Below are 8760 nucleotides of genomic sequence, written 5' to 3'. Positions count from 1 at the left end.
AACACAGCCTGCACCGAATGGGAATTACAAAGACTGTTGGTGGTTGGATCAAGGGCTCTGAAGAAAGAGCTGAGGATAGAGCTGAAATAAGAGCTGAGGACAGAGCTGAAGGCAGAGTAGAAGAAGAAGGTCCATCTTCTCCTGTACATGACTTCAGGGCAGCTTCACCAGATACCCAGTTCATTCCTGATACTGAGGCTGGCCCTTCAGAGTTTACTAGGATGCCCACACCAGTGTATCAGCCAGAGAGCAGAGCACCTCATTCAGAGTTCAGACTGGCTGACGATCAGATCGAGCATATTTCACAGCGTGTGGCTTCTTTGCTGTCTAGCCAGTGGGGTAGTACTTCTTTTGCACCTGGAGCCACCTCTTCTGATCAGACCATTACTCCCCACATCTCCACTGTATTTCAAATGATATCAGATCAGTCCATCAGGATCCAGCAGCTTGAGGATACAGTCTGGAGACTTCTGGCAGAGTTCTTGACTTGCAGGGGCAAGTCCTTGCTTTGGCCCATCCCAAACCACAGGAGTCAATCATTGAGGTCACAGACCTCACTGCAGAGGCTGGTAGGCTCAGAGGAGCACTAGAAGGTGGATATGAATTGCTGAGGAAAGAAATCCGAGGATCGAGTGAGCATGCTACCACTCAGTTCACTGCTCTACTTCAATCTGTTTCAAGAGCATTGAACGTACTTGATTCTATCAGACTCACCCTTTCTGTTCAGTCATTAGCATCTCAGCGTTCTCAGCCACCCAGCTCATCTCGCTCTCCTGCTCGTGGCAGAGGCAGACGGGGTAGAGGACGCACTTCTGATCCATCATCTCCTCACCCTATATCTGATGACTCTGATCATTGACTTATCTTGATCTTTACTAGATCCTAGGTGCTAGTGTCTTGTTCTAGGATCTGTACCTTGGGGCCATGTATTGACAATTAGCTGGTTGAATTTTATTTTAAAGAACTATGTATTGAAACAATTATGTTTTTAATAGAATCATCTTTTGCTTATATTTCTACCTTTTGTAATGATGTTGATCATATTATGGTTTTATATATTCTTCTTATTAAAAAAAATCTCTTCTCTTTGTTGTTGTTGATTATTGCTATATTAAGGGGGAGCAAACTTCTGTGATAAACTCTAAAAGGGGAGAAATTAAAGAATGTTCCAGAAAAAGGAAGAGTTAACCATGTTTGATGATGTCAAAAAGGGGAGAAATTAAACAAAACAATATTGAGATATTAAACAAAAATTAGAGAAATTAAATATTTGGAGAAATTAAACAAAAATTGGAGAAATTAAATATTTGAAGAAATTAAACAAAAATTGAGAAATTAAACAAAATTTATGAAATTAAACAAAAATGGTATTTTGAGAAATTAAACAAAAAATTTGAGAAAATTGATATTAGACAGAAATTAAATAAAAAGCAAAATCATAAGTACAATGCAAATAAGTAATTTTTTATATGCTCTGATATATTTCAAAATTCAAACTTGCTCTGATATATCTTATGAAATTTACCTTGATACATCTTAAGAAATTTGATTTACTTTGATACACCCTAAAATTTCTTTTAACTTGCTCTGATACATGATAAAATTTAATCTGATACAGTGTGAAAGTTTCTCTGATATTTGCTCTGATACAGTGTGAAATTTTCTCTGTTATATTATAACATTTACTCTGATACATTGTAAAATCTTTTCGGATAACATTGTAAAAATTATTTTTCCTGCTCTGATATATTGAAAAATTTATTTTTCTCTCTTGCTCTGATATATCTTAAACTCAAAATGATCTAATACTCTTTTCAAATCTTTATGAAAATAGACAAACTATTTTTGCATATGACCATTTATATCACATGCCAAAAGAATCATATTTTTCAAGCATATACACCTATAGTGCATTCTTTTGAAATTAATGCATTCACATAAATGCTTTTGTTCAAGTGTTTTGTCATCATCAAAAAGGGGAGATTGTTGCTCCTAAATTGATTTTGATGATTACAAAGCAGATTGAAGGGATACAATTAATTTTAAATTGAAAAAGGCTTTATGCTCTTCAAGGGCAAAATCATAATTTCACTAAAATCCTGATTTGATAGTATCACTTGATAGAACAAAAGATTTGTAAACTATTGGTAAAAATTTCATTATATTTGGACTTATATTTTTGAAGTTATGAAGGTTTGAAGTGCATGAGTCGACTTATGAGTCAACTCATGGCACTATGAGCTGACTGGCACGCAAAAAAAATTCCCATGGCACGCTGGATTTTTGACTTGGCACGACCTGTGAGTCGACTCATGAGTCGACTCATGAGTCGACCTCTGCTGATTTGAGCCGAAAAATCCAGAAATCAAGACTGTCTGATCTGTGCAACAGAAGTCGACTCATGAGTCGACTCCTGTAGCATGAGTCGACTCATGAGTCGACCCCTGCGATGAAAAATATCAGCAACGGCTATTTTTTTGCCCGTTTTAATTGCCTTTTATGCTTCCTAAAATTGCTCTAACGGCTCTTTATCTGCCTAAAATGTTTTCTCTTGCTTCTAATGTAATAAAATGCTTTAAATGGTGAAAGAAATTGCAGATTAAATAGCAGATCAAACGTGAAATCAAATATGAGAAAAACGAAAGAGAGGATCCGAAATCTGCACGAAAAAGCCTGAGATGAACGAAATATTCAAAAAGAAAAAGAGAGAGGATCCACAATATACAAGAGAAATTGTGAAAGAGAAAAGCAAGAGCATTCAAGAGGATCTTTCAAGCCTATTGTTCAACCTTGATCTAGAGATCTTCCAAAGCTTTCAAGAGATCTTCAATCAACAATCAACCTCTTCTCAAGCATTCGTTCAAGCATTCATCCACTTTGAGAAAATCCGAAAAGGAGTTTTTCATTTGAGTAAAGTTTTTATTGTTATATTCGCTCATTTAAAGGAGCTGTTATTGTATTAATCTGTGCTCAAAATTTTCTAACTCTTTGTGAGTTTTTATTCTTGTTTTTGGAGGATTTCCAAAACAAGGAAAGGTTGATCCGAACCTGAAATCGAAGTGTTTTGGGTTTACTTGTACCCGAGAAATAAGTGATCTAGCTTGGGATAGCTAGTGTCGGAGTTTCCGACGTTTTGTATTCGGGTTGAATACAAAGATAGTGGATTGAAATTTCCAAGTAGGAGCTTGGGGAGTGGATGTAGGTGCAAGGTTGGCACCGAACCACTATAAATCCTTGTGTTTGTGGTGTACTTTATCGCTTCACTTTATTTCTTTATTATATTCTTGCATTCCTGCTTTAGGTAATTAATATTGAATTAAAGTCTTTGTTTTGTTATTCATAAGTAATCAGTTGGGCTTAAAATTTTTAGAAACCCAATTCACCCCCCCCCTCTTGGGTTGCATAGCTGGGCAACAATCAGCCATCAGATCAGATAAAAACCTCTAATGTGTGTGACCCCGCAGGTTCGAACCTAAGTCGGTAGCATAGGAACCAATTCCTGTACTAATCGAAGTGACCATCTAGCAATGGTATCCGACGATCGGATAGGTCGAATGGTCGCAATCACAACACTCAGAACCTACGTGAATATGGTTACTGTATAATTAATCCTTTTGACCTCTGTGTTTAGAATGACTCAAGGTTAAACTGTCAACCCTGATTAGATCATCCGAATCATGCTCAACTCAAATAGTCCTGTGACTCCTCACAAAGACTACCCTAGCCAAGATTTTGCTAAATTGAAACATGACTGTACATAGCTCCTAAACTGGAGTGGTCAATCCCATCTTGACACATGCACTGACAAGTCAAGTACTTGACTACACCCAGCAGCCTTCCATCACTGAATTAGAAATTCAGATAGTCCAGTGCCTAAGTGCAGTGAGTTGCTTGCAAGTCACCGTGGCGGTCTCAGGTCGGAGGGATATTTATACCCATATTCCATCGGAGCAAATCTTGACAGCAGAAATAGCTCCAGAGTCGGTCACGTTCAGTGCAGATGTACCCTTATATCTCACCTGTATGCCATACCAGTGTCTCCACACTCATTGGTTAAGAGGACAACCAACCTATATGGCATACAACGACCTATGCTTGATAAACGTTGTCATCCTTGGTAATAACATATCATTTGATCGCAAACAGATTTAAAGACTAAACGACAAATCCTCCATTGTCGAGTCTAAATAGTCCTAAGGACTTCACCACAACATAGGAGTTCATTAGAAGATGAAATATTTTGTGATGAAAAATACCAAAATAATTTTTATTAATTCATAATTCATGTACATATACAAAAATAACCATCAACAGGCTGACAATTGGCTTTGGGACACTATTCCCAACAATCTCCCACTTGGCCTAAAGTCAATCGGTGCAGTATCTAATACCCATCTTCGACTTGTAGTCGTCGAACTCCTTCACCGCAATGGCTTTAGTGAATGGGTCAACCAAGCTCTCCTTTCCATCGATCTTCTGAAGGTCGACGTCACCTCGATCCATAATTTTCTGGATGAAATGGTAGCGGCGCAGAATATGCTTCATCCGCTGGTGTGCCTTGGGTTCCTTCGCTTGAGCAATGGCTCCAGAGCTGTCACAGTAGAGCAGAACTGGACCAACAAGGGAGGGTGCTACTCCGAGCTCGATGATGAATTTCTCAGCCATACCGCTTCTTTGGCAGTATCTGATGCAGCGACATACTTCGCCTCGCAAACTGAATCAGCCACTGTGTGTTGCTTGGAACTCTTCCAGCAGATAGCCCCACCATTAAGGGTAAAAATAAATTCCGACATACTTTTGCTGTCATCGTGATCAGACTGGAAACTAGAGTCTGTAAACCCTATAAGTCTCAAGTCCGATTCACCATAAACAAGCCACTGGTCCTTAGTATTTCTTAAATACTTCAGGATGGTTTTAACAACCTTCCAGTGATTCTCCCCTGGATCAGATTGGTATCTACTCACTACCCCTAGTGAGTATGCCACATCTGGTCATGTACATGTCATGGCGTACATGATAGATCTCACTACCGAAGCATATAGAATCCTACCCATACACTCTCTCTCTTGAGGTGTTGTCGGACAATCCCTCTTCGAGAGAGAAATTCCATGGCCTATCGGTAGATAGCCTTTCTTGAAATTCTCCATGCTGAACCTCTTCAGCATAGTATCTATGTACGTAGACTGGGATAAACCAAGCAACCTTTTAGATCTATCCCTATAGATCCTCATCTCTAGGATGTAGGAAGCTTTCCCAAATCCTTCATGGAGAACTGTGACGACAGCCAAATCTTTATTCTCTGTAATGCAGAGACATCATTCTCGATTAAGAGAATATCATCCACATACAATATAAGAAATACCACTACTGGACCATTAGCCCACTTATAAATACAGGGCTCTTCTCTGTTCTTAACGAAGCCATACGTCTTGATCATCCTATCAAAATGTATGTTTCAACTCCGGGATGCCTGCTTAAGTCCATAAATGGACCTCTGTAGTCTGCACACCTTAGACTCATCAGTGGATGTGAATCCTTCAGGTTGTATCATATACACCTCTTCATCCAGCTCTCCATTTAGGAAAGCTATCTTCACATCCATCTGCTAGATTTCATAGTCCAGATGGACAGCTATCACAAGTATAATCCGAATGGATTTGAGCATTGCCACAGGGGAAAATATCTCGTCATAGTCTATACCATAACGTTGACGATATCCCTTGGCAACCAGATGAGCTTTATAGGTTTCCACCTTTTCGTCTGCACCCCTTTCCTCTTGAAGACCCACTTACACCCTATGGATTTTACTTCTTCGGGTGGGTCAACCAATGTCCACACATCATTGACCTTCATGGACTCCATTTCGGATTTCATGGCCTCTAGCTATTTCTCAGAGTCGGGTCTCTGCATTGCATCCATGTAGGTGATCGGATCCTCATCATTTTCATCAAGTTCGATAGGATTGTCATCCCAGATCAAGAAACTATAGTATCTGTCCGATTGACGTGGTACTCTACCAGATCGCCTTATGGGTGCTTGAACAATGGGCTCCGGATCTGATCTAATCAAATCCGATTCAGGTTCAGCAACTTGTGTCAGTTTTTCCACCTGTCGAACTTCGTCAAGTTCGACCTTAGAGGCAACAGTCCCTTCACCAAGGAACTCTTTTTCCAAAAAGATTGCCTTAAGACTGACAAATACCTTTTGCTCATCAGCCAGGTAGAAATAATATCATTTGGTCTCTTTTGGGTATCCTATAAAATTACACTTGTCAGACCTAGGTCCTAGCTTGTCCGTAATTAAACGTTTAACATAAGCTGGATACCTCCAAACCCTAAGGTGTGAGAGTATTGGCTTACATCCTATCCATATCTCAAATGGCATTTTGGTTACAGACTTACTCAAAACTCTATTTAGAAGGTAACAAGCCAATTCGAGTGCATATCCCCAGAGGGAGATCGATAGACCAGCAAACCCCATCATGAATCGAACCATGTCTAACAAGGTCCGATTCCTCCTTTCAGATACACCATTATGCTGTGGTATTCCAGGAGGAGTCCATTGAGAGAGAATCATATTCTCTCCAAGATATGTCAGAAACTCATTGGAAAGGTATTCACCTCCTCGATCAGATCGAGGAGTTTTAATACACTTTCCAATTTATTTTTCTACCTCATTTCGGAATAGTTTGAACATTTCAAATGACTTCGACTTATGCTTCATTAAATAGACATACCCATACTTCAATAGGTTGTCTGTGAAGGTTATGAAGCAGAAATATCCACCTCTTGCACTTGAGCTCATGGATCCACATACATCAGAATGTACCAGACCCAAGAGCTTACTGGCTCACTCACCTTTTCCAGTAAAAGGTGACTTGATCATTTTACCAAGAAGACAGGACTCACAGGTTGGAAGTGATTCACAATCACCTACTTCAAGAATTCCTTCTTGAGCCAACCTGTTTATCCTGTTCTTATTGATATGACCTAGCCTATAGTGCCAAAGGTAAACTTCTGACATATTATCTATTCTAGGGCATTTACCGAAGGTTTGAACCACATTAACAGGTTGTGATAGAAAGTAAATTCCATTATTAAGTTATCCAACAAACATTATAACATCATTCAAAATGATATTGTAAATATTTCTTTTTATTAAAAATTGATAACCGTACATGGCCAAAAGGCTTACAAAATAATATTTAATAAAAAGCATGGACAATAATGATATTCACTCAGAATTATATTTCGAGAATTGATTACAAGGTTCATGATTCCTAATGCTAGAACTGAAACTTTGCTTCCATCTCCAACGTTCAGGAACCTCTCACCTTCATCAAATCTCCTACTGACCTGCTCTTCCAGTGCCCCTGCTTCTTGCAAAAGAAGCACTCCACTGGCTCTGGTCGGGCTTGCGCTTCTTGGCCTGACCCTATGCAGACGTCCCAGCATGCGCTGCACCTTCTTATTCTTCTTCTTCTTGTTCTTCTTCCTTTCTTAAAGGGTCGACGACCAGAAGAAGACCCTCCCACAATATTCACCAACTTCTTATGGAGCTGGTGGTCCTTCTCAAAGTTCTGCAGCAACCCCAACAAGCGTGGTAGTTCACTGCAGGCTTTGTCATTCGAAAATGAGTAAAGAAGGGAAGGAAGGATTTGGACAGAGAATTAAGGATCGCATCCTTACCAAGCTACTCGTGCAGGGAAAACCCAGTTTACTTAGGCGCTCAATCATTTCGATCATGTACAGTACATGATCAGTGACTGAGGCTCCATCCCTCATTCGAGTATTGAAAATGGCACAACTAGTTTTGTGTCTTTCAACATCGTCAGGCATGCCAAAAGAGTCGTTCAATATTTGAAGCATCTCCTGTGGCTGGGCATTCTCGAACCTGCGACTGAACTCATCATTCATTGCCGCCAGCATTATGCACCGGACGGTGGTGCGATCGTTGAGCCACTTTTGGTAAGTGTCTCAGACCGTCCCTCTAGCGTTCAGGGCTGGCTCCTCAGGTGCCGGATCTGTTACTACATAAAGGATCCACTCATGCTCAAGGATAATTTTTAATTTTCGATACCAGCTATCGAAATTAGGTCTCATGAGCTTGTCATTATCTAATAATGATCGGAACGATAGGATAGTGGCCATAGCCGCATAAAGAAAAATCAGACCTATATTAGTACATAAATTATTAATACTAAAGATTTGGACTTTAGTCTAAAGTTTCTCTCAGTATTTTTACGAATTGGTAGCCTCAACCTCCAATTCGAGGAATTACTTTAATTCCTTAGTGGGTACTAGAATCCACATAGACTACACACAAGCCCAACTTTGGTTGGTCAACCCATGTGCATCTATGGGTAGGTTCATAACCAGTTGTTTCTCTAACAACTTCTAGTAATTGATTTTGCCCCAGAACCTAATCAGTAGGGTTTGGCCTCCACTGAAAAGATCTGGTTAGGTCAACCATTAACATGACTTGATTTGGTGAATCGGACCAATAAATGATTAGGCCCGACTTTGGCCGGCCAACCTGACCACCATCAGAAAGACTCAAACCAAATTATCATATTATGAATGATAATTCCATTAGTCAATAAGCACCAGGCCTTTGGGCCTCCAATGATTATTAAACTAATGGACTCATTATCACTCACTTAATGGAAGGCTATGACTTAGTTATCACTATAACTTAATCATTTTTAGGACCTAATAATTTTTGAGGATTTTATTAAAGGATAGATGAGAAGAAAATATC

This window comes from Elaeis guineensis, chromosome 2 (assembly GCF_000442705.2).
Source record: "Elaeis guineensis isolate ETL-2024a chromosome 2, EG11, whole genome shotgun sequence".
Lineage (NCBI taxonomy): Eukaryota > Viridiplantae > Streptophyta > Magnoliopsida > Arecales > Arecaceae > Elaeis > Elaeis guineensis.
The sequence above is the reverse complement of the archived record's forward strand: the minus strand, read 5'-3'. Positions refer to the sequence as shown.